The sequence below is a fragment of the Zalophus californianus genome, chromosome 1 (genome assembly GCF_009762305.2).
Source record: "Zalophus californianus isolate mZalCal1 chromosome 1, mZalCal1.pri.v2, whole genome shotgun sequence".
Classification (NCBI taxonomy): domain Eukaryota; kingdom Metazoa; phylum Chordata; class Mammalia; order Carnivora; family Otariidae; genus Zalophus; species Zalophus californianus.
In genome coordinates this window covers 109,625,082-109,651,863 of record NC_045595.1, presented here as the reverse complement: position 1 = coordinate 109,651,863, position 26,782 = coordinate 109,625,082, and the positions used below count along the sequence as shown (strand labels likewise).

Here is a 26,782-nt window from a genome sequence, read left to right as displayed (position 1 = left end):
GTCACTGGATGCACCAGCTGCAAGTGAACAGCAGCTGAAGCAGAAGGAAGAATGACCGATCTCCGGACCAAGAAGCTGCCCACCTCATTTCCCTGGCTTGCTTGCAGATACTGCCTTGTTTGTTGGGGAAAAAAGAAAATGGGAGCAGAAAAGAAAAAAAGTGATGGTGGGAACCGCATGGAAGAGCCTGCAATTTACCTTGAGTGAATGTTTTCCTTCTTTCATTGTAGGAAAGGAAGTAGCGATTTCAAATCCAAAGTCACATCTGCGCCTTGGGAAGTAGTTCCGCGTGGGTGCTGGAATCCTCCGCCACACTTGCTGGTGGTGTGACCTTGGGGAAGTTACTTAGCTTATTGATGCCTCAAAATCCTCTGCTGAATGTAGAGTGAATAGTAGCATCTATTCATAGGGTGGTTTTGATTATTAAATGACTCCAAGCATGCCAAGCGCTGTGAATGGTATATTGTGAGTACATATTAAGTGCTCAATAAATTTTAGCTATTTTTTTTTAATTATTGTTAAAGCTTTTGCTATTTTTGTAACTGGAAGCCATTTTTTAGTACGTAACCCTTCAGCAGCTGGTGAGTCTTTGAATTAGTGGTTTTACTAAGATTTTTGGCTGATCTAAACAGGATTAATTTCTGGCTCAGTGTTTAATAACTTCTGTGCCAGAAGAGCAGTAGGCGTTTCTGAGGGTTTAATATGAATTTTCAATTAGTAGGATTCAGGTGCCCTAAGATTGAGTTGTGAGGAGGATCTCCCCCCTGCCTTCAAATTTTGACCATAAAATGTATCAAGCTGAATTAGGGAACATTTGCTTTATTATGCAAATAGAAATATGAGGCAGTCTAACATTTATGACCATTCAAGTCTAAGATAAGATCTATAAAGGATCTATAGGCAGCACTGACTTGAGTTATTAAGATTTTTAATTAAAAAAGAAAAACAAACAAACATGGCCAGGGCCAGTGAAATAATCTTAAAAGATGTTTTTATGGTTTATTTTTCAGATTGAAAGTCAGTTTTGAAAATGTATTCCAAGACATGCACCTGCTACAGGGCTCAAGTAGTTGTAGAAAGCAGAGTTCATTCTTACCGCGGAGCCATTATGGTCCCCATTTCAGTACCTGACTTCTGTTCTACCTCTCTTTAGCCAGCTTAATATTCAGTTATATTTAGAAGAAGCATGGAGAGCTGCAAATCTTAAGGGATTTAGAAAGATTTTGTGAAATTAGCAAAAGTACCTGCTACCAAGTGTTACCCTATGAATTCATTTGTTGAAATTTACTTTCAGAGGCTTCGGGAAGGATCTACAACATTCAGGGAGAAATGTTAGAGAGAGTGCTAAAAGATCAGTAGTGTGATACTGTCCCTGGGTGATTCTGAAACACGGCTCTGTTAAATAATGGAAGCTCCCTGGTGACTTAATCTCTAGTCGTCATGATTTAATTACATAATCATGGAGCTTTTGGACTAACAGACTCATAATTTATTGTACTGGGGTGACAAAGAATGAATTTTCATGTAATAGATCTTACATAAAACATGACCTTTTGAAGAGAAATAGCCCGTCTGTTTAAATTATGCCAGCAAGCAGCATCACACATTAGCAACAGATACTTCCCTGGGACCATGGGCTGTTGGATTACCACAAAAACCTTCTCATGGCCCTCTTGTACCATTCCAACCCATTCTCTCTCTCAGCCAGGGAGTGTCTGTAAAGATGAATTCATGGGTTCCTCTGCTTAAAGCCCTTCAGTGGCTCCTAGAGTCCTCAAAGGAAGTCCAGACTGTTACTGCATCCTTTCTCTTCAATTCTTAATTTTATTCTACCCCCCAACCCCCCATTTTATTCTTCAGACATCTTGGGTATTGAGTCAGCTCAAGGAACTCAAGATGGCCAAGCTGGAGCTGGATGCATAGGAATCCAAGAGACTGGAGCTGGATGCCTAGGAAATCTTTGAGGCCCCAGCTCTGATTCCTGGGACTCTCCCTGCCATCTGGCTCATTCTCTTTTTCTCCTTTGGCATGCTTGCAGATGGCCATCCCCAAATCCCTGGCCTAGATCTCTTCCCTGCAAGTGATCAGCTGAGATAGGGACTAGCTTCTCAGGCCCTATTGCATGTTCCTGGGAAAATGAATCTGACTGACTAGAGTAAGATGGACTCCCTGTTATTCCTTTGAGCCTGGGGGGATGGTCCCATGGGTAGTATTGGCTGTGAAAGCAGGCTGTTATTTTGCTGGATAGGAGTATTCAAAGTGTTCTGAGATAAAACCATTTCTGTTATTCAACATTTGATATCTCCCCACCCCTGCCAGTTACTCTCAGATTTATTTTATTTATTTATTTATTTATTTATTTGAGAGAGAAAGAATGAGACAGAGAGAGCTTGGGAGAGGGGAGGGTCAGAGGGAGAAGCAGACTCCCCGCCGAGTGGGGAGCCCGATGCGGGACTCGATCCCAGAACTCCAGGATCATGACCCTGAGCTGAAGGCCTTTGTTTAACCAACTGAGCCATCCAGGTGCCCTACTCTCAGATATCTTTAAATAGACTTGGGCTTTTGTCTTTGTTATCAAGAACTGTGATTGCCATCTGCATGGTTTCTTTATGAGAAGCTTTTAAAGCAACCAAGAATTTACTTTTCCAACCATGTTGTATATCTTGTGAATTTTTTCATTTACTTCTCCATTTGTTTAACAAACATTTATTCTCTAGGTTATTTAAGGTGCACTAATATATAGATGCATGGAATATGATCATATGTAGTTTAAGGTCTAGTTCATTTTTTGGAGGAAACTAATGTTACATATTTAAACTGTATTTACTTGCTTGTTCAGGGTTATAATCCTTTATTCATTAACATTTTCCCCCAGATCTTGTCCCAGTATTATGGTGGACAGTCAAATTCTTTCATCATTTGCTTATATAGATGCCTCTGACTTACTTAGGAGTTTTTATTCATTCTAGTTATATGTAGGAAAATAGACATGTTCGAAAAATAGAAATTTTCTGACAGCAACGTTGCATGACACTGAGTTTGACATTAATTAAATAACAGGAGATGGATTTTGTGTAATCTGGGAAGCTGGAGGCTTTAAGATTATGAACACAGCAACTTGCCCAAATCATTTCTAGAGTTGGAGGTAGCTCAAAGTTCAAGTTTTGACAATAAACATGCACATGCAAAGAGGAAAATCATAAAAATCATAGCCTAAATTCAAAATGAAGTTACAGCTGGCTGCTCCAAAAAAAGAGGGGTGAGCTTTGCAGGCAAAGTCAGCTATAGAGCATGTCCAAAGTGTGGGTAGCAGAGCCTAAAACAAACGGAGTTTCACCTCTCTCTTTAGTGAGTCTTCACTTAACTCTTTGTGAGAACTGCCACTGGTGGGACGTCTTGTACATGGCCGAAGGTGTAGCATTGTATTTTTAAAGTTCGATAATGTTGAAGGGGTTAAATCCCTAGATTTCTTAGGGTGATAATGGATGAAAAGTAGTAGACCTCTATAAAGAGACCAGTAGATGAACCTATTTTGTTAAATATTTGAAACCACTTTCTCCTGTAATGAGGGAGGGAGCATACTTGAACTTGAGTTCCTAAAATGGAATACTTAAAAAATATTTGGAAAAGTGTGCCATGATAACCAATGGGAAGTAAATAAGGAGAAGTAAGCCACCCACTAACAAATGCCATCAGTGGATGTGCTCAAGGTCAGCATGATTTTTTTACTCTCAAGCTTCAATGTGAAAATCAGTTTAGCATTCTTAACCTGGTTTCCTTTGTGCCCTGGTTCGAGCTCTCAGGGGACGTCTGGGGGCTTTTCATAAGAAGATGGCGTGTTGGGCGCCTGGGTGGCTCAGTTGGTTGAGCGACTGCCTTCGGCTCAGGTCATGATCCTGGAGTCCCGGGATCGAGTCCCACATCGGGCTCCCTGCTCGGCGGGGAGTCTGCTTCTCCCTCTGACCCTCCCCCGTCTCATGTGCTCTCTCTCTCTCATTCTCGCTCTCTCAAATAAATAAATAAAATCTTTAAAAAAAAAAAAAAAAAAAAGAAGATGGCGTGTTAATAATTGCATAAAGCGTCATCCAAGAGCTCAATTTGAATACATTTTGAGATGGAATGTTATTTTTGCAGTTGGTGATTTGAAAGGTTACTTTAAATCCACTGAGTAAACATACCCAAGTAGGTGAGAGGTTCTTTGTTTGGTTATGAAAATGTGCTACTGATGTATGCTAATTATGGCAAAGGTAATCTCCTAATTTTCAATATTAACTAAGTCTGTCCTGTCCTTCTTTATGGAGAGATACAAGAATTAATTAATAGGATTTCTGTCTGAGAAAATAAATATGATAAGATGTGGGACTATGTACAAAACACATTTCCATAGCAGAAGAGCTGAGTTGCTAATTGAATGTAGGTGATCTTCCTGTTTGAAGGAAAATGTAATATAAACTTGGAATCCACTCCTTAATGACAATGACATTTTGCTCATCGTAAAGACTTTTCTCATCTTGAGGTAGGACAGAATCTAACATGTTTTTTCCAGTAATGCTGATCTGTCAAATTCATACCCAATTTTCTCCTACTCCTACTCCTTTTTCTTTTTCTTTCTCTCTCTCTCTCTCTCTCTCTTTTTTTTTTTAACTATATGTTGTGTTCAGGTGCCTAGCCAAATGTAAAGGTCTAACCTCTTCTGGATCTGACTGGTTGACCAGATAATGGGTCTCTGTCTTAGCGATCATTTGTTCTAGCCAGTTTTATTTGATAATGCAATTTTTACATTCAAGGAAATTGTACAATATTCAGACCACCTACTTAGCTCTAAAAGTCCTAGACCTTAATTTGGCTTGGAGGAAAAAGCTGCTGAGATTTGTTATGACAGCCAAAGATAAAATTTAAATTGTTCTATGTATAACACTTAAACAAAAGTTAGACAAATTGCGTAGAGCAGTCTGTCTCTGGTGAATTTTTTTTTTTTTTTTAATTTTCAGGCGCTTGTGGACTGATAATTTTGTGGAATATAATAAAGATCAACTACTACTAATAAAAACCAAGACACAAGAAGTTCCAAATTTTGGGGCGCCTGGGTGGCTCAATTGGTTAAGTGACTGCCTTTGGCTCAGGTCATGTTCCCAGGGTCCTGGGATCGAGCCCCATGTCTGGCTTCTTGCTCGGTGGGGAGTCTGCTTCTCCCTCTCCCTCTGGTGCTTCTCTTGCTTGTGCTCTCTCTCTCTCTCTGTCAAATAAATAACTAAAAATTCTTAAAAAAAAAGAAGTTCCAAATTTTCCTTAAATTTAACACATATAAAATTAACCTGTCGAATGTTATAGAAGTGTTTAAATTCTTTCAGTTTCTTCACTCATTTCATTTGGGCCCATCACAACCAGTTTGCAGACTAGCATAGGTCCTGGGATTACACTTTGAAACACCAAATCTAATTATTCAGTTGAGGGTGCAAAAGTTAAATCCTATCTAGAAGCTTCTATTTGGAAAACTTCCTAGAATTGTATTTTGACCTAAAGTTGCTATATTAATACTGTTGCCCAACAGTGGCCTCCTTTTTTCTGACAGATCCTCAGTCAGGTAAATCCTGTTCACGGGAAGTCTTGAGTGTCTGCCCCATCTGGGTGAACCTTGGTTAGATTCCTTTCTCCAGTTTCCTCCAAATGATTGGTGTAGGTGGGGACCAATTTTGGTCAATGAGATGTGAGGGAAATTGGTGTACTTCTGAGAAAATTTTCTTCTCAAGAAAAAAGATACAAAGAAATAACACAAGGATATGATGCCTGGAGCTACCACAGCCATCTGGTAACCTATCAGTTTAGGAAGAAACTTGGGTTTTTAATGAATTCTTGAACTGCTAAGTAAATTAGCCATATTGCTACCTTCCAAACGTTTCATCATGTGGGGTTGAAAGAACTATTGTCTAAGCAATGTGTAGTCGATCCCTTTCTTACTCGCAGCGTAAAGCTTGCAAACAGTAATTTAAGAGTAGTTCAATGCATAAATTTTAATAATGAGTTTAGTTTTTAAGGAAAAGCAATAACCGACGAGATGCTTAAAAATCAGTTTTCCATGCAGCAGTCTACCCCAAGGCATGATTTTTTTTATCAGGTGGCAGCTCCTAGATTTGTGGGCAAAAAGCCTACAAGGAATATATGGATCTCTGTCGGATTTGTTTTGCAAGCCAACCATTTTAAGCAGCACATGTACTAAAAACAAAAACAAAAGCAGAAACACCCAAGGTGTACTGTAGCTGGAAAGGCTGTTTTGTTTTGAGATACGGGGCATTTCTAACCTTTGGGACTGGATAGGTTAAAATGAAGTCTGAATCTTTTGAATGTTGACGCAAATGTACATAATACTCTCAGAGCAGGCTGCAGGATTTAGATTATCAGTAACTGCTCGAGGCAGCTCTGACGGAAGGGTTGTACGGTCTTTCTTTTCTTCCCCTTGGGCACTCTGCTCCCAGCCTCTAAGTGTACTGAAATGCCTAGATGGAGGAAGATAGAAACTGCAGGGCTTGAGAAATACCAAGTGGTGTAAAAAGAGCTACCACAAGAACATTTTGGAAGTTGGAGTGTTTGAGAAGTGGATGAAAAGGAGAAAGGAGATGGAGGCCAAGTGAGGCCATGTAAATGTGGCTGGCCTTAGAGCTGTGAGATTTTAATTTTTTAAATTATGAAGTGGCTCTTTAAAAGTCTGACATTATTATATACTGGGTATTGTTCTAAGCATTTTTCTTATATTAATTCACTTAATCCTGAATGAAGCAGATACCATTATCATGCCTATTAGCATGTTACAGATGAAGGAAGTGAGTCCAGGGAAGTTAATAACTTGCCTGAGGTCTACCACCTCCCTAGTCTGTGCTTTTACCATCCAACTATACTCACCCTGCATGGACAAGTATGGAGAATAGTCTAAGAATAATCCAGGTAGCCAATGTTCCACTCTATCATTTAAAGGGATACAACAGGGGCGCCTGCGTGACTCTGTCGGTTGGCCATCTGCCTTTGGCTCAAGTCATGATCCCAGGGTTCTGGGATTGAGCCCCAAGTCGGGCTCCCTGCTCAGCGGGGAATCTGCTTCTCCCTCTGCCCCTCCACTGACTTGTGCTTGCTCTCTCTCTCAAATAAGTAAGTAAAATCTTAAAAAAATAAATAAAGAGATACAATATTACACAACTAGTTGGTCCCTGAGCACCTCTCCCTGCTCCCATCTGCTCCCCTCCCCCCCTTTCGGTCTGTGATCTTTCTTTCTCTGGCATGAGGTTTGGTTCAGTTTTCAGCAGAGAGGCTCCATCTACTTTTTTATACCTCTCCCGGCCCTGCTTAAGCAGCAGTTCTGAAAGCGACTGGAAGTGGTTTTCTCCTTCCTGAACCTAGAGCCACACCTCAGCTCTATACCTTAGACAGTGAGCCTACCTCTGGACCCCCATTCTAGGGTGGTTCCTTTTAGCCTTCATTTGATGCTCATTTCCCTGCAAGTGGCCGCAATGCCCCCACTGCCCACTGCCAGTCCTGGTGACCTGCTGCCCAAGATTCAGTCCCTCTTTATCACTGTGAGCCTTAGATAAGGGAAAATGAGAAGGGTGATGCCACTTTTGGTCTTGTGATTTGGGGGGGAAAAGAGGCTTCTCTTGTTCAGAGCTCACATGGACAGTGCTTATTCCTTATTCATTTAGGAAGGATATGTGAAATTATTTTAACATTAATTTGATATTGAAATGCAAGTTTTCTGCGCACCTGGGTGGCTCAGTCAGCTAAGCGTCTGCCTTCGGCTCGGGTCATGATCCCAGGGTCCTGGGATTGAGTCCCACATCAGGCTCCCTGCTTGGTGGAAGCCTGCTTCTCCCTCTGACCCTCCCCCCTCTCATGCTCTCTCTTTCTGAAATAAATAAATAAAATCTTAAAAAAAAAAAAGAAATGCAAGTTTTCCTGCAACCCTAAGGTCATAAGCAATGGAAAGTTAAAAGGTCTTCTTTAGGATTATTGATTAATACTGCTCAAACATCTCAAAGGAATTTGGAGAAGATACAGATTTTAGCCCATAACCTCCTAAACGTATGTTTACCTTAAGTAAATAAATTTAAAAAAATGATGGAGTCAGGAATGCATTAACCTGGAGTCTGTGTTATAATTTATCCTTTGATGTATTCATCAACTATTTATTGAGTTTTCACTGGCAGGTATGGGGGGATATAGCAGTAATAAAAACATAAAAATTCTTAACCTCATGGAACTTACATTCTAGTGGGAGAGACTGGTAATAAACAAGTAAGATCATGACATTTAAAATATGTAGCCTTTTAGGGCATTTGCATTTTTGGACTATCATATATTTGAGAAGGTGGGCATCTCAATAGTAGGCAACTCTTGGTACTTTCAGCCGTAGGAGCTATGGACCACTCTCTACCCTCAAGGGTGATCCTTTGCATGTTCACACTTCCTGCTCCTTCTCCCGTCTGGCCCCATCGGTAGAACTGACCATTGTAAAAAAGGAAAAAAGAGGTTTTCACACTCAAGGAGGGGGAAATGCTGAGTCTGGAAATATTTTATGGGTAGCCTGTTACCATCATTGGCAATGTTAGCACGTAGAAGTAAAAATGATTTTCCTCTTTTTGAATTTTGATTATGTGTATCTAAGTGGGCCAGGGAAAGGAAGTCAGCCTAGGAATCTGGTAAATTGAAAATGAACTTTTTTTTTTAAGATTTATTTATTTATTTGAGAGGAAAAAGAATGGGTGGGGCAGGGGCAGAGGGAGAGAATCTCGAATAGACTCCCCTCTGAACTCAGAGCCCGACTCCAGCTCAATCTCATGACCCTGAGATCAGGACCTGAGCCAAAATCATGAGTCAGGGGCTTAACAGACCGAGCCATCCAGATGCCCTGGAAATGAACATGTTATTAATGTAAAAAATCAAAATGGAGATTACTTCCCTAATGTGATTGCCATGAGTATTCATAATATTCATATTATAGATCATGTGCAGATTGTCCTCTTTAGTTTATTAATAATAGATTCCCATAAATCAAATAAAACTTTAAGAAAGCCTGCCTGCCTGTCTTCCTTCATTCTTTTAATTTAATTTCATTCATTTATTCTTATTTTTACATTTTTTCATTCATTTTTTTCATTTTAAATAAACTGTACCAGGAACAATTTTTTCCTAAGAACTTCCTTTAAGCCGAGCTCTTAAAAATCTTTTGTGATCAAACATTTTAAAATGCCTACAAGGGCATGGCTTTATAGAGATAAGTTAAATTGACTTAGACCTCGCTGTCTCAGAATAAGAAGAGAAAGCAGAAAATTGTATTTTAAAAATGCATTTTTTTTTCCTGGGAAATGGCTAATCTCCAATGATAAACTGCTTTACAGCTGATTTGTTCATGGATATGATGATGGCTTTAGAAGGTAATATACTTGATTCAGTTGCTCTGAACAATTCCAAATCCTGGATTAAATCATGGTAATTGATTTAAAGAAGATATGACTTTTTTGTTGTCTTAAAGATAGAGGGAGTAGTGTGTGCTAAACTGGATTGGAGTTAAGGTATTTTTTGACTACAAATTGGCTGGTTCTGTGGGGTTTCCACCTGGAATGTTTTGGTAGCTGGAATATTTCTGCCACCACGAACAGCCCTTTTCCAACACAGTAATTATCATTTGCTGAGGTGGCCCTCTCAAGTCACATCCTTCATATGACAGGGTTGATGGTCACTGTGAAACTACTGGAAACTGCTATAGGTGAGTCAAGTTGGCCAGTGTGGCTAAAACCTTGGATCCCCACATTGCAAAGCACAGAAGGAAGGGAACATTGGTCAGAAAGGTGATTTCAGTTAAATGAACCTTGTTGATTATTTTTATGTTCTTGATTTGAGAACTTTAAAACAAAAGAGAGTCCATTGGTCACTTGTTCATGAAGGATGGACTTGCTTAAATGGCCCATAGTGGTAATTGTTTCCTAAATGCTGACAGATGCTTTTGCATTATTCATCAAAAGTTTCTTCTATCATTAGAATCACACTGCTTTCACAGTGCTGCAAGTATTTTCTGAGATTTGAAGAAGATGTAGGCCTCATTGGTGCTTTTTTATCTTTCAGATGGGGATTGTTGGGATAAATTCTGATGTTTGAATTGCCCTTGTTCTGCTAGAGGAGAAGAATTTCTGATTACAGTAGTTATCAGCAATTGGAGTGCTGAATCAGTTGTACAAATTCAAAATAGCATGCAGACTGGGACATAATTGTCCTGTGACTAGATCTTTGGGGAAGCAGCCTTATGGGATGAGGGTCTGTATATTGTTCATTCCTGCACTGAGTATTGTGACCCAGGCAGGGTGAGCAGGCATCCTGCGAAGGCTTGTGCATCTCCTGGCTATTGACTTGTACTGCTGCTGCAAGTGCAGTGTTTTTAACTCAAGCCCTATTGCTTCAAGCGCATGCATCATGTTCGAATACAGCATACCTTGCATTTAACAACAATCTTAGCATTATAGGGGGGCCGATATAATCACTTATATGCAAGAGCACCGTCCCATTTTTAATGCTTGTAATTTGTTTGTTGGCTATCTATTCTGGGTCTACTCTGTGTTCTTGTGAGTTTACCAAATTACCAGAATTGTTTTCTATGTTATGCTTAGTTCTGGCTCTATGCCAGGCACGTAGGACATAAATGTGGACAGCATAATTTTTTTTTCTTGAGAAAGGTGCGGAGGGCAGAGGGAGAGGGAGAGAGAGAATCTTAAGTAGGCTCTATGCTCAGCGGGGAGCCTGATGCAGGGTTCAGTCTCACAACCCTGAGATCACAACCTGAGCCGAAATCAAGAGTCAGATGCTTAACCGACTGAGCCACTCAGGCGCCCCTGGACCAGTATAATTTTTGATAATAAATTTAGATCTGAATTTTAGGGTTAGATAAATAACCCTTAGAAATAACAGATATTTTTCCCTTAAAAATTAAAAATTAGAAGTTGTTTTGTGGTGAGTGATAAAGAATATTTTGAATTCTAAAATTCTCCTTCATGTTAAAGCATTTTACTATTTGTCTTTTAATTTTCAAATCTTTTTTCAGTTCTTATTCTATATGGGCAAATAGTGTATTAGTTTAAAAAATTAAGTTTTAACTTTAATTTAGTTATTTAATTTTATTATTTTATTATTTATTTATTTATTTATTTTTAAAGATTTTGTTTATTTGACAGAGAGACAGTGAGAGAGGGAACACAAGCAGGGGGAGTGGGGGAGGGAGAAGCAGGCTTCCTGCTGAGCAGGGAGCCCGATGCGGGGCTCGATCCCAGAACCCTGGGATCATGAGAGCTTTTTTGGAGGTTCTAGCAGGGGAGTGCAGCTACTCGTATACCCTTGACCGAAGAACGGTCCTCTCCTCTATCAGGGAAGGTCGTCCTCTTCGACCGAGCGCGCAGCTTCGGGAGGGACGCACGTGGAGCAGTGAGGGAGGAAGGGGACACTCGCCTAGCCAGCCAGATCAGCCGAATCAACCCTGGCGATCAATGGGGTGACAGATGTCACAGCCAGATCGCCCTAACATCCAGAACCCTGGGATCATGACCTGAGCTGAAAGCGACGCTTAATGACTGAGCCACCCAGGTGCCCCATATTATTTTATTTTTAAAAATCACTTGTTAACTGCAAAATAAAAAAAATGAAAAACCACAGAAGAGAATAAAGGAAAATATCCGTCATCTGTAATCTTGTAATCCAGAGACAACCAAAGATGGCATTTTGGTATATAGAGCCTTCTAGTCTTTTCTCCTTTTTCCATGATGTACAAATGCAATGTTAGAGCTTCATTTTTTGAGTGATTCACCTAGTGTAGGAGTCAGAAAAAAGCACATGTAGATGGTAGACAACCAAATGAGGGAGTGAATCCCAGAAAAACTGAAAGGGCCTGAACAGCAACATAATAATGCTGCCTCATCTATAACACAGTGAAATCTCATGGACAGCCCAAAGACCTGGTTTAGGAAGTTTACCTATATTGAACTTGGAGTTCTGGGAGAATAAAATATTTTGATTGGATAAGTTTTTCAACGAGCTGAGTGATTCCACTATACTCTGAAAAATTTAATAAAACACTTCCAAATCATGTTCTTCATTATTTAGCAGAAGTGACAACACATTGATTACTACGTAAGCTAATAGTTATCATTTCTCACAATTGTATTGACCCTTAGTCAGATCATAGGTTTAAATGCTAAAAATCACTGTGAGACAAACACAAACCGATTCCCAGCATTTTTTAATAAAAGATTTTATTTATTTATTTATTTGAGAGAGAGAGAATGAGAGAGAGAGAGAGCATGAGAGGGGGAAGGGTCAGAGGGAGAAGCAGATTCCCCGCTGAGCAGGGAGCCCAATGTGGGACTCAATCCCGGGACTCCAGGATCATGACCTGAGCCGAAGGCAGTCGCTTAACCAATTGAGCCACCCAGGCACCCACCGATTCCCAGCATTTATTCATAAAATACTCTTTTTTTTTTTTTTAATGGCAACATATAAGAGTTGGGGATCTTGTTTAAGATCTGTTCGTCGGGAACCACAAATTCATTAATCCAATGAACAAAAATGTATGGCATCACTGTTGTGTACCAGCCACTGCTCTAGGCATAGGAAATCATGGGTGAATAAAACATTTCTGTCCTCATGGAGCTTACATTTTAGTGGGGAGTAACAGAAAAGAAACAAGTAAGTGGCTATTAATAATTGGCAACCAGGAGGCCTCTTCAGATTTGATCGTCAGGATCTACCCTTCTGGGTTCCTTACTCAGACCTGAATTTCAAGAAGGAATCAGTCATGCAAAAATCTGGAGGGCGGGGAGCATTCCAGGGAGAAGGAGCAGTGAGTGCAAAGTGTACTGGGAAACTGTATGGATTCCACTGACCCATAGGAAGAGACTAGATAGAGTGATAATCTTATTTATCTCTCTGTTGGGGTTAATTATACTTCCTGTGGGAGGCTGTTGGCTTGTTTCAAAAAGTCTAATTGACCTTTAAAAAGTACCACATTAGGGGGCACCTGGGTGGCTCAGTTATTAAGCGTCTGCCTTTGGCTCAGGTCATGATCCCAGGGTCCTGGGATCAAGCCCTGCCTTGGGCTCCCTGCTCCGTGGGAAGCCTGCTTCTCCCTCTCCCACTCCCCCCGCTTGTGTTCCCTCTCTAGCTCTCTCTCTCTCTCTGTGTCAAATAAATAAACAAAATATTAAAAAAAAGAAAGTACCACATTAGCCATGACATGGAGAATTGCTTGTGGGGGGAAGCAGAAGGCCAGCTGTAATACTCAGACATCCAGGAGCGAGATGATGTGCGGTTTGAATCACGAGGTTTCCATCCTGATAGACATGGTGCATTTGGGTGTGCTTTAGATGAAGAGTCAAGGCTTTGTGAAGGATGGAGAAAGGAAACTGATGACTTCTTGGTTTGGGGCCTAAACCATTAGGAGATAGTGGAGCCATTTACTGAGATGGAGTGGCTGGGGGAGAAGCAGGTTTTAGGACTTATGTTTAAGATTCTTACTAGACATCTTGGCTCTGTCATCTGGCAGTTGTACATATAAGCCTAAAACTGCAGGCGGAGGATGGTGTTGGGAGAGTTACGTTTGAAGTCGTCTGAGTGCAGACTAGAATTAATACTCCAGGATAGGCCACATGGCTTGGAGTAGCACAGAAACTCAAGTTCCTTCAACATTTGGAAGCAGTTTTATTGTCCTGCCATAGAATTTTCAGTGATTCAGAATCTGCTGACAATACCTTGAGCTGCTGCTTTTTCTGAGCTCTGATATCATTTGGGAAGAAGGAAAAATAAATAGTATTTGTTGAAAGTCTGATGTGTGCTGAGCAAGACGTTTTCTGCACTTTAATCTCCTGATTCTTGTGTTTAACATGTGAGGAGACTGGTGCAGAGTCAACAGATTAGGCCAGGTAACAGTGTGACTGAGCAGAGAATCCAGATTCAAATGCAGGTCTTTTGCCTTGCTTTTTGCTTTATCATGTTTGCAGTAGGCAGAGTTACAAAGGAGTGGCAATATTTTCCTTTGCCTTTTCTTGCAAATTATGTGCAATTTTAAAGTAAATATAACATCTCCCATATGTTTCTAAAAAGATGTTTCAAAGCTGTACTTGCTCATGGCAAAGAGAAAAAAAACATACCTCAACAATACAAAAGACTTTAAGGTGGGAGTTAAGTATTCTGTCTCTTCTTCTTTAAGTATTATACTCTTTCCACAAATTCCAGAAATTTTCCAAGGCTATACACACTCAAGTAGAATCATTATGACATAAAGGGTTGTAGCTTTTTTTTTTCCCCACTTAATAATGTATCTTGGGCAACTTTCCATTTTGGCAAATTTAGTTCTATAATATTCTTTTTAATGACACCATGATATTTCATTTTATATGGTTAACCCACAATTTCTTTACTATTTCATTTTATGGTTAATCTCATGGACATTTAGATTATTTCTAATTTGTTTTAAAATAATTACAAACAAGGTGGCAGTGATTGGCCGTATTTCTTTATCACTATCTCTGCTTCATTCTGCCAGTATCTGTACAGGATAAGTCCCTGGTATTATGATTGTAAGGTCAAAATGCATGTTTCTTTTAAATTTGGATACATATTGCCAAATTGATTCAAATAATGTCACCTAATTTATAGCACCAATTTATAATCTTATTATCAGCCCCACAACTTCATCCATAATGGTTTTTAATAATATTAAAATTGGTGCTTATTAAGTAGACTACTATTTTGCCTTGACTTTAAACTTTTTTTTTTTTAAAGATTTTATTTATTTGACATAGAGAGACACAGCGAGAGAGGGGACACCAGCAGGGGGAGTGGGAGACAGAAGCAGGCGTCCCACCGAGCAGGGAGCCTGATGCGGGGCTCGATCCCAGGACCCTGGGATCGTGACCTGAACTGAAGGCAGACGCTTAACGACTGAGCCACCCAGGTGCCCCGACTTTAAACTTCTAACTACGAGTAATATTAAGCATTTTTTTCTATATTTGTATTGGTCATTTCTTCTGTGAATTGTCTTTTTATATTTTTTTTGCCTATTTTTAATTGGGTTATTTGTTTTCTTTTTCTTACTGACTTGCAGGACCCCTTTATATCATAGATATTAGTCCTTTATCCATTATGTGTCTTTGCAAATATTTTCTTTTAGTTTGTTGCTTATTTTGAATTTTGTTTATGATTTACATAGGTATTTTTATATGTCGTTAAATTTATCATCCTTTTCCATTAGGACTTCTGTCCTTGGTTTACATTATAGGAGGTGTGGAGTCCTTACTCTGGAAAAGCTTCTAGGAGGATAGACTTTGTTATATGGCATTGCCTATGTGTTAAAAACTGTGTAGTCTGTAGTGGCTGACATATATGTTCTGTATTTCCTGACCTACCAATGTCATGTATGATTCTCCCAGCAACCTATGCTTCTGACATTGAGGTGGCTATTGGGTGATCATTATTTTTCCTATCCACCTCTTACTTTTTTCCCTGGACTACAGCTCTTTCTTCTCTTTTGTGTTATCTTTCTTGTCTCTTTTTCACCATCAAAATTGTTTCCAGTTGCTTCTTGCCACTGCCACTGTTGTGCTTAATATTTCCTACTCTCTTGACCCGTCCCTAACATTCCCACTGTCCTCCATGACATTTTTTCTGTCCCTTGTCACTTGTATGCTTCCCAAGATTTACTTGAAATACTCCACTGACTATAGGGTAATTGTGGCACTTCTCCACTCTTTATTCTTGCTTGGTAGTCAGCCTCGCACTGCTAAAGATCTACATGACTGCTCATGTTCACAACATATACGTGCGTGTGTTAGTGTGTGCAATTATTTCTGAATGGAGAGAGACTCAAGAATTCTTGTATCCAGATAGTTATGGTTTTAATGCTGGCCTCTTGGATTGACTATTTAGAAAACTTTATAGCACATCTGCTCTGATTACATATGCCAACTTTGCTTCAAAGAAGCTTTCAGTTTTTTTTTCTTCTTCCATTTTTAGACTTTTCTATTTAAAAAAAATGATTTAAGATCTATAGTGCAGTGATTTGGGATAGCAACTCCAATCAAAATTGCTGCTAATAGGCTGTGTGAATGCTCTCACTCAGTGCTGTTTATGTGGTATTAAATTTAAAAAAACAGAAGCTTATGATATTAGGACCAGGGTTTGGATAAGGACAAATGTCTTTTGGAAAATAAACCTGAGAGAATTTTCCCAGGCATTTTCTTTACCACCCAGAGATCTATTTTTATGGTTTTTTTTAGCATGGATCTTTTTTCCCCCCACAAAAACACCTGCCCCAGAAATAAGTTGCCTGCTTTAAATGCCTTACAACTTGATTTCCAACAGGCTGTGGCCAGAAGGCGCCAGGCCTGCTTTAGCTCAGAAGGTGGTCTCAGAAACCTCCTGACAGGCCACCGGCCTGAGAGCAACAAAGGCTTGGAGGGAGGGACACTTTGTTTTCTAGATAAATGTGATCTCTTGTTCCATTTTCTGTTATTTGACTCTTTGATGGAGAACCTTTTAGGACCTCAGTGCACCAGATTAGGACAGTTTGCATGAAATCAGTTAAGCTTTTTTGTCTTTTTTTTTTTTTCTGTTTTTGACCAAAAAAAGGATCAATTCCATTAATCAATAGTTTGTGAAGGAAATAGGGGCTTGAGAATTGGGTACTACTACAGGTATATGAATTTGTTGGAGGACAGAATAGACTTTCTCTTTTAAAATGCAATTAAATGCAGGAGGTAGGCAGAAAGTGTGTACAGTGACTTTAAGAAATGAATGAGACAATAACCCCCTCAACAAATACTTGCTCTGTGTAGCGCACTGTGGAGATGTTTTCTTCAAGTTTTGGATGGGGGTGTGGGTGAGGTCAGATGAAATGCTGATTGGTCATTAAGGCTCAAAACTGAGAAAGCACCTCTGTCCTATTCAGCAGCTATCTCCAAGTTATAACAGACCTAAAATTGTGAGGTACTGAGCAGCTGCCAAGGACACAAGAGGTTCTAGAGAAACAGTTGTGAATGTTTATTTGAATATCAGAATTTCGTATCTTTTAACCCTTGCTTTCATTGGGAAATTTCCTATTTTATCAGGAGGGGGTGAAACCCTGTGCTACTGTCCTAATAGGCAACTGAACAGTAAGTCTTTGCTTCTTTCATATAAGTGACTGAATTAAGGCCCAGTGCCGTGCCTGGGAAACTGGCCCCCATGGACCACATGCTGAACAGTGAGCGGTGATGCTGCCCAGAGCTGTGGTCTCCAAACTTAAATGGGCCTTAGAAATACTGGGAAGAGCTTTTAAAATGCAGATTCTCAAGAAACAAGGATTTCTGGAGGTGTGGTCTAGGACTCTGAATTTAAAGAAAGGCAAGACTGGGGACCAGTTGCCGTCTTAGGGGAAGTAGGATTTGCCTTAGGAGCACATTCAAATTCTGTCTCCTAATAGCCATGTACACTTCCATTTTGACCTAACAACCAATCAGAGAATAAGCTAGCACTTTGAAATTAATGTGTGATATTGATATTGTAAACTTTTTATTCTTTTTAACATATCTGGTAGAAATACTTTTATGCTCTGCCAAGACACTGCTTGTAGAACTAAGAGAAAATATCTTGCTGGCTTTGGGGAAGGTTAAGTCTTACTCCTGAAGCTGAATAAACTGCCCTTGCCTAGTGTCACCCAAGAAACAGCCAGGAAGATTAGGAGTAAGAAATAAGTGAAACTGGCTTTCTAGTTACTAAGAACAAGAATTGGAATCTAGTATTTTATATTTTTTTATTTATACAAGATTTTATTTTAAAGTAACCTTCACACCCAACGTGGGGTTTGAACTCACAGCCCCCAGATCAAGAGTCACACGCTCTACCACTGAACCAGCTGGGCACCCCTAGAGTCTTAATTTTTTAATGTGGCTAACAGAGTATTTATAATTCATTTAAAATAATTTCAGCTACCATTTATGAATTCTAAGTGGGGAGGAAAAATGTACACAGACCTAGAACAAGAACAATTGAAAAAAAAAATGCACCAAGTGTTCTTATTATGATCTTCGGGGGCCAGGCTTAAATTTTGTCTCCTCTGGAGTTCATCCCCACCCACCCCCTATCTCCTTAGTCCTTATTGTCCTTATATTTTATATCCCACTCCCTATTTTATTGTTAATTTTTACATACTATTTGCCAGTCTTGTCATTACCATGACATAGTATCACCATGACACATGAAGTTTCTAGAAGCTAGACCTGGTATATTATAGCCTCCTAGTATTTGGTGGAAGGGGTCTCAGGAGCCAGCAAACCTAATTCCTTATTTCTATAGAGCAGAATGATGGAATCAAGACTGCTAAAAAAAGCTTACCAGCGATGAGCTAGTTAGGGGCCTGGGCAGGACCTGAAGGCAGACATTCCACGCGGTGAAATGGAGAGAGAGCTGCCCTGGAAAATCTGCGCACCTGGTTTCAGGGCTTGTCGCTGCCATTTACTAGCTTTATTATCTCTGAGAAGTTCTTCACTTCTCTGTTTTCATTCACTCTACAATGAGGGATGTTTAATTATCTCTACTTCACAGGGACATTTAGAGGAATAATTGAGATAACACGTCAGTAGTCTTATCTCTGGATTCCCAGTAGAATCCCTGGGAAGATGAAGCCAACAAACTAACAAAAAAACCCCAGATGTTGGGCACCTGGGTGGCTCAGTCGTTAAGCGTCTGCCTTCGGCTCAGGTCATGATCCCAGGTTCCTGGGATCGAGTCCCACATCGGGCTCCCTGCTCCGCGGGAAGCCTGCTTCTCCCTCTCCCACTCCCCCTGCTTGTGTTCCTGCTCTCGCTCTCTCTCTCTGTCAAATAAATAAAATCTTAAAAAAAAAAAAAAAAACCCAGATGTTCAGCCCTTTTCCCAGGGACGGTGACTTAATTAGTATGTGGTAGGGCTTTGTGCTCAACACTTCTTTTAAGAAGGTCCTCAGTGATTTTGATGTACATACAGCCAGGGTGGGGAACCACGAGAGAACCTTGTTAGGTGGCGATATTCCCTGTAAGTAAAGGCCAGTATTTACTATGGCTTAGGAATTTTGCTTCCACATATCCAGTGCCATGTCATCTCACTGAATAAATGATGGAACAAAATTTTTAGTCTTTTATATGTGTGTATTTTATAACCATATTGTGGAATGGTGAAGACACTGCCATTCCTTATGTTGAGGCAGAAAATTCTTTACATATTAGATAGAACTAAATTTAGAATTTTAAAATTAATTTATATTCCCCTCCCCCATGGGATAACATTAAATAAAACCAACAAAATCCTATTGTTATGAATTCTGTCTTGTATTTCATTTGTTTCCCTGGGCTAATGATTATGGAGCAGAAACAGTTGTTGAATGCAAAATAGGTCTCATTAAAAAAGAAAATGTTATGTGGAAGGCTTTAACAAAAAAGAAGAAAAGGTTCTGACATTTAAGAGTGACTGATAAATTCCTTTCACCCTTTCTTTGATTTAAATCCCCCATGCGTATTTATCAACTTTGCAAACATATTGACTATGTGCGCATAAGGTTTGCAAACAAGTTCCAGAATGTTACCGCTAACCAATTAGTTTCTAAAAACCTTTCAAATAAACTTATCTTCTCCACAAGAGTGATTTAAGCATTGGAAAGAAAAATCAATGAACTCTGCATTGTTTGCTCTTCACTGGGAAGAATCGTGACTTAGTAAGAGTGGAGCACTCCCATGGTTGTTTGTAAGCACATTTATTCATAAGCTGGTATGATTGGACTTTGAGGCTCAACCACTGTCAAGGAAGAGCTTTTCAAGTGAAGCCATCCCCTGTGAAGAGTGCTTATATTTTCTTTTTTTTTTTTTTAAGATTTTATTTATTTATTTGACAGAGAAAGGGAGAGAGGGAACACAAGCAGGGGGAGCGGGAGAGGGAGAAACAGGCTTCCCGCTGATCAGGGAACCCGACACGGGGCTCTATCCACTTGAGCCGAAGGCAGACGCTTAATGACTGAGCCACCCAGGCGCTCCGAGCAGTTATATTTTCTATACAGATCATTTTAAAAATTCATGTCTCTAGTAAGACACCCAGATGTTAATCAGTTTTTTTTTCTTTTAAGTTATTCTGAGAAGCTTTTGGATGAACAAGAATTTTGAAAGATAAAATAATACTTATGAAAGCTAGATCAGCTCTTTTATAGACTTGCAGAACTCAGAGGAAAATGTACTTTTAGGTTGAGTGTGGAGGGATATTCAGAGATACTCTGTGACCTTCAGAAGTGCACACAGCCAGTTAGTGACAGAGTGTCCCCCTCTCCTTCCGCTCCTGGACCTGAGCCCTGACCGCCATCCGGGGGCACGGCCCATCAATGACATGCCTCCGTACTTCCTGTGTCGTGGGGCCGAAAATATGTTTCCCTCTTCTTCTGCTCTGATGATTTTAGGAAATCTCCCTTTCCTTCCTTCGAGAGAAGCATTATCTGCATTATTTGGCACTTTTTCCACATAGAAATGGAATTGTTTTCAGAAGCTAATCTCTTTCTGTCACTCAGATTTACTCTACTCTGTGGATGCTGGCAAGAAATCAATTCACATTTTTCATGTACCTTTTGCTGAAAGATTCTCTTGCAGAGGATCTGGGCTTTTTTTTTTTTTTTTTTTTTTTTTTGGTTTGCTAATGCACAGTTTGGTGATCACTGTCCCAAAATAGATGTGTTTACAAAAGTGCACAAGTGATATTCTTGTATGGCCTTAACACAGGCCTGCTTGGGGCCCTGTATGTGAGAAGGTGTCTTGGGGTGACATTTAGAGCAGAGAATGAGCAAGGCCCCAGCTTTGCTTATTACTGCTGGAGGTGATATTGCTTCTTGGCCTTTTAAAAGAACAGAGCTAGGAAACGTATGCGGGTGTTTGTGTGTGTGTATACATATATGCATACATACCCATGCAAATATATATACACAAATACTTACATATGTATGTGTATGTTTCTGTTTGCTTTCTCTATTTGTTTTCCCCTCTTCTCATTCTTACTGACCTAATTTTAATTTTGAACATGTAGGGCATGAAGAGAAGTCACTCCCTTATCCCTTCTACTTGATTTTCTCCCACTCTTGAGAGTAACCAGCTACATTGTTGTCTGCGTTATCCTTCTTGTGTTTCTTTTTGTAAAGATAAGTATTTGTATCTCTAAAAATTTCCCAAGCTTTTCTTACACCAAAGTAGCATACTATAGATATATGCTTATTTATACTTTGCCTTTTTCACTTACTAATATCTTCTAGAAATTAACCCATATCAGTGTATAGAGGTCTTTTTTATTATCTTGTACAGTTATATAGTAGTCCACTGCGTGGAGGTATATATTATTTTATTCAACCAGTTTCCTATTCAGGATCATTTTTACCCTAAATGGCAGAGGAAGAGTTTAATGTGAATCTAATGTTAAGAGTTTAATTGGGGGCGGGGGGAAGAGAAGACAAAAAACAGATAAACACAGTCATCATAAGAACCTCAAAAATATGCTGAGTGAAAGAAGCCAGAACCACAGGACCGCAGATTATAAGATTTTCATTTATGTGAAATATCTAGAGAAGACCCATCCACAGAGACAGCAGGTTAATGGTTGTCTAGGGCTGTGGGTGAAATGGGGGAATGAAGGCAAATGGGCATGAGGTTTCTTCTTGGGGGTGATGGAGATGTTCTAAAATAGGATCAGCTCACAACTCTGTAGATATACTAAAGTCATTAAATTACACATTTAAAACAGGTATATTTTAATGTATATAAATTGTACCTCAATAAAGCTGTTAAAAAATTAGCATCAGGTGGTATGTTAGACATTCCTAGAATATGATGACTTCTAATTCCAGCATGGCTTGAAGAGTTAAACTCTCTTAGATGTCATATATACTTAGTGGAAATGTTGGGAATCTCTCCTCCAATGATATATGGTCTCTTATACCTCAAATCAGAAGTTGCTGTTTTTTTTGTTTGTTTGTTTGTTTGTTACAGCATTTTCTGCTTGAGGGTTTTAGTGAACTGATAACCCCTAAGGACATTTACTTATTTTAAACTGACTGTGACAAAAATTGATTTAATACTTTTTTTTTTAAGATTTTATTTATTTATTTGACAGAGAGAGACACAGCGAGAGAGGGAACACAGCAGGGGGAGTGGGAGAGGGAGAAGCAGGCTTCTGCTGAGCAGGGAGCCCGACGCAGGGCTCGATCCCAAGACCCTCTGGGATCATGACCTGAGCTGAAGGCAGACGCTTAATGACTGAGCCACCCAGGCGCCCCTGATTTAATACTTTTAAAGAATTGAATTCTAAAGGACCTTGTAGACCACTTTGTTATGCCTTTCATTTTACAGATAAAACTGTTAAGAGTTTTAAAACTCTAATTATGTAATAAAGTTAGAAATACAGTCTTCTACTCATCTGTTCTGCTCTTTAAATATTTATGCTATTCTGTTAGGCAGCCATTAAAATGATAATTATTAAGACTGTGTAGAAACATGGAAAACTATTATACAAATGAAAAAAAGCAGCGTGCCAAATGACCTAAATATCATGATTGCAACCAGTATGTCAATTTTGTGTACATATTGAGGCCTAGAGCATAATAGACAAAAACACTATGTGTGTTGTGGGTGTTTCTCTTTTAATATTCCAGAATGTGGCTGCATTATATCAAAATAAACTTCTTTTCTAAAAATATTAAGGCTACCATAGAAAGAATGTGGAAACAAAGGGATGGTGCTTATGTTGGTAGCTACCTAAATTTGTGGCCTGCCTTTGCAGACTTTCCCAGACACCTTCTGGCAGTGGGAATGTGTGTGATAAGGTTGTATCATTCTAAGCTCCTGGAACTCTTCCCTTGTTTACCTGCCCCTGGAAGTCTTCCTTTGTTCCCTTGTTTCTCGTCCTATTTTATGGAATCTACGGATCTGGCGTGGTTGAAGAATGACTTCTATGTGGGTGGTAACTACTGTTATCTATCTCTACAGAAGGCAGAACATAAAGAAATTGGCTTAAGCTAACACTTCGTGGTTTAGATGACATTGGAAGAATAGTTCATCTCCAACATTGAATGAGTTACAAAGAATGACTGAGGGTGTTCCTTCTCTGGTTAGCTTTACAACTCAATGGATTGTGTACAATGAGGTCTGAGGAATGGAGAAGTACATTAGGGAGTCTCTCAAGACTCCCTTGGACTTGATTTTTCACTTTGACTCTAACTAAATGGCTTTTCCATGTGATAAGAAGCATAAAGGAGCTACCTAAACAATTTAAGCAGTACACTGTTTCAGAGCCTAGCTCTGCCAAATACATTTCAATCATATATACCTATTTACTGCAGTGGATGAAACTCGAGTCTTAGCCCAAGGCTGAGTTGGTGGGATAAATGTGAAGCTAGTGAATTTTAACATATTATATAAATGCCCTTCCTTGAGGGATTGGATCCTACTTTCTAAAATATTTGGGTTTCTCTGAATGATGATTTTGCTAAATGGTAGATGGTATTTATTAGCTCAAATAATTGATTACACTTTTATATCATTGTGCTCTTTCTGTTAAAGTGTTGAGATTTGGGGCGCCTGGGTGGCTCAGTCGTTAAGCGTCTGCCTTTGGCTCGGGTCATGATCCCGGGGTCCTGGGATCGGGTCCCACATCAGGCTCCCTGCTGGGTGGGAGGCCTGCTTCTCCCTCTCCCTCTGCCCCTGCTTGTGTTCTCTCTCTTGCTGTGTCTCTCTCTGTCAAATAAATAAATAAAATCTTAAAAAAAAAAAGTGTTGAGATGTTATGGCCATAGCAGTTCCATTTTAGGTTAAGAAAAGGAGGGGGGGCTACTGTGGAAAGGAAAGTGAAGGAAGGGGCAGTGTGAACAAAGCAGAGGACACTATGTCAGATGTATAGGCAGTGCTTGCTGTTAAACCTTTGATATTATAGTTAATTCAGTTTTCCACTCTGGTTTAAACAATTTATTTTATTCTCTCTTCCCAAAGAGACATCTTCCTGAATTATGTTGTTTTTTTTTTAAATTTTAATCCCACCAATCCTTTGCTCAGAAATGTCTGGTGAATCTCTCATGCCAATGGATTAAGATCTTATTCTACCAACATCCCTGACTTCCTACAGCCTAGTTTTATCCAGCCCTTGGAATCTTATGTCCCATCATTTTTCTTTTGAGTCACTCTTCCAAAGTTGGAGACCCATTGTTCCCTACCCTCTGAGCATACCTCTACACTTTCCTGTCCCCAGGCATCCAATACTATGTTATTATCACACTTCTCCTCGTTCTAGCCCACTGTATTCTCCTTTCTCTATGGAATCCCATAGTATTTTTGTCTTTACTTTTGACTTGGCATTTATTTTTTTAAAGTTTTCAAAAATAAAACCATAATAGTAGCTACCATTGATAGTGTTTATGATATGCCAGGCACTGTTTTCAGTACTTTACATGAGTTGATTCATTCAGTCCTCAACAACATTTCAAGATTGTTATCCTTCTTTTATAGGTAAGGAAATGGAGGCACACAGGGACTAGGTAACTTGCCCAAGGTCATACAGCTAGTTAAGTGGCAGATCTGGAATTCTATCCCAGGCTATCTAGATTCAGACTCTGTGTTCTTGACCACAGCTCTAAGCTACCATTAATAAATTATCTTTTTAGATGTTTTATTGTCTTAAAGTTAACCTCTTTAAGTCAAGGACAAAGTCTCCTTGTTCTCTGCTTTGTGCCTGAAACAAGGAGTTGCTCTGTGAACATCTGTTTATTGATATGACCTATTATTATTATTATATATTTTTAATTATTATTTTCTTAAAGATTTTTAATTTTAAGTAATCTGTATGCCCAACGTGGGGCTTGAACTTATAACCCTGAGATCAAGAGTCACATGTTCTACCAACTGAGCCAGCCAGGAGCCCTGATGTGACCTATTATTATCAGTGGTCAGTCAAATTCTCAGGTTTTTCTAGGAGTTTTGGCTTTGTTGGTTTGACTTCATGATTTTATCCTGATACACTGACACTCTGTTCTCTAATTACTGGTGTGAGATGGTCAGTGTGGCTGCCAAGAATTCAAATCTGGGGCTTTTGTTACCTAAACGAATGGTGCTCAGTAGTGGGTGACTACTAATGTGTGCGAAACCAAATCTCAAATTTTGCTCTGTGTTTTGAAGTAAATATTTTAAGTTTGTGTGTTTGTTTTCTTCAGCATATTTTTATTACTTTTGGATTTTTGATATGTCAGATAAAATGAGAAAGAGCAACCTATACGTCACTTTCCTTGCAATATTAAATCCTAAAACCATACTTAATTTTATGCAGTTCCTCCTTGATTTCTTTGGAGAAGAAAAAGCTCTTCATGCAGGGAAGAGTGAAAGTTGGTTACGTTGAAGTTCCTTTTAGCGAGTACCCTGCACGTATAACGTTAAGCTTTAAAATCACATTATCTCTCCTGGTAAGGACAGATACATAGTCAAAAAAGCTGAAGTCTCATGTTGTTGGAGTTTATTTTTTGTGTTTCTTTTATCTGTTTCTAATGGCATACCACTTGATAAGAGGTACTCAAAGCCAGATGTTTCTAGTGCTCCAGTGGTTATATATGTGCCTGTGTGTTGGTTAGTGAAATAAACACTATCTCTGGCTAATGTAATAAGAAAGTATTTGGAAGAATATTGAATAACTTGCAGAATCAAGGGGAAAATGTCAGCCTCAAGGATATCCGTAACAACTATGGAATCTTAGGGTGCCCAGGCAGGAACATCTCTTAAGTTTTGGCCATTGAAATGCTCAGTTCTGTTTCCTGTCCATGCTCAGCTCAGGATTTGTGTTCTTTGGAAGGGAGTCAGATTTGCTCTTAGCTTAAGTCAGTCAGGTGCCCATTTCTTAGTTGGTGTGATTGATAGGCCATCAAAAGCACATGAAATGGGAAAGGAGTATTTCCAGTTACTGAAGAAGGGGAAACGGGAAACACCGACAGATGCCCACATCTAACAAGGTTCATCTCAAAGCAGAGAGAATTTAAATGATAGTTTTAACTTGGACAATGAGAGATTTGGACATTATCTGGATTAAATCACTAAGTTATTCTTCTAGGTGGAAAATCTTAGCAGTTTATTTCATTAAACAACAAGTGTTTTATGTTGAATTGCAAAAAAGTGATTTTTTCTGGTCACATTTTAAAAATATTTATTTTCATGTTTATTTAAATTTTTTAAAAAGATTTTTTTATTTATTTATCAAAGAGAGAGAGAGCACAAGCAGGGGGAGCGGCAGGCAGAGGGAGAAGCAGACTCCCCATTGAGCAGGGAGCCCGATGTGGGGCTCGATCCCAGGACCCTGGGATTATGACCTGAGCCGAAGGCAGACGCTTAACCGACTGAGCCATCCAGGCGTCCCTAAATATTTTCATATTTATTCTGTCTTCAAATATATACAAAAATATAATATGAACCCATAAGTAACCATTATCCAACTTCAAAAATTGTTAACATTTTGTCAATCTTGTTTTTGTTGATTGCATTTGAAAGAATTAGCATAAGATGTTTTTACAACTGACTATATAAAAACTCACAAGATTTACTCTGAAGCCTGAGAAATGCTTTTTGAACATAAATCCAAGCATCAAACAATCAATCTCAAACCAAAAAGTATGTTGCCAGTGAGAACAAAAGATGACCCTGATTAATGCAGTGTTTATCAGGAAGTAAAATTTTCTTTCAATCACGAAGGCTTTTTA

The 26,782-nt window shown here is 39.3% G+C and overlaps 1 protein-coding gene across 5 annotated transcripts in view; it reads left to right on the top strand.

Moving 5' to 3' along the window:
- The window catches only part of PLCH1 (phospholipase C eta 1), a 201,259-nt gene that overhangs the window by 87,666 nt on the left and 86,811 nt on the right, over positions 1-26,782 (top strand). The gene's annotated exons all lie outside the window — the stretch shown is intronic.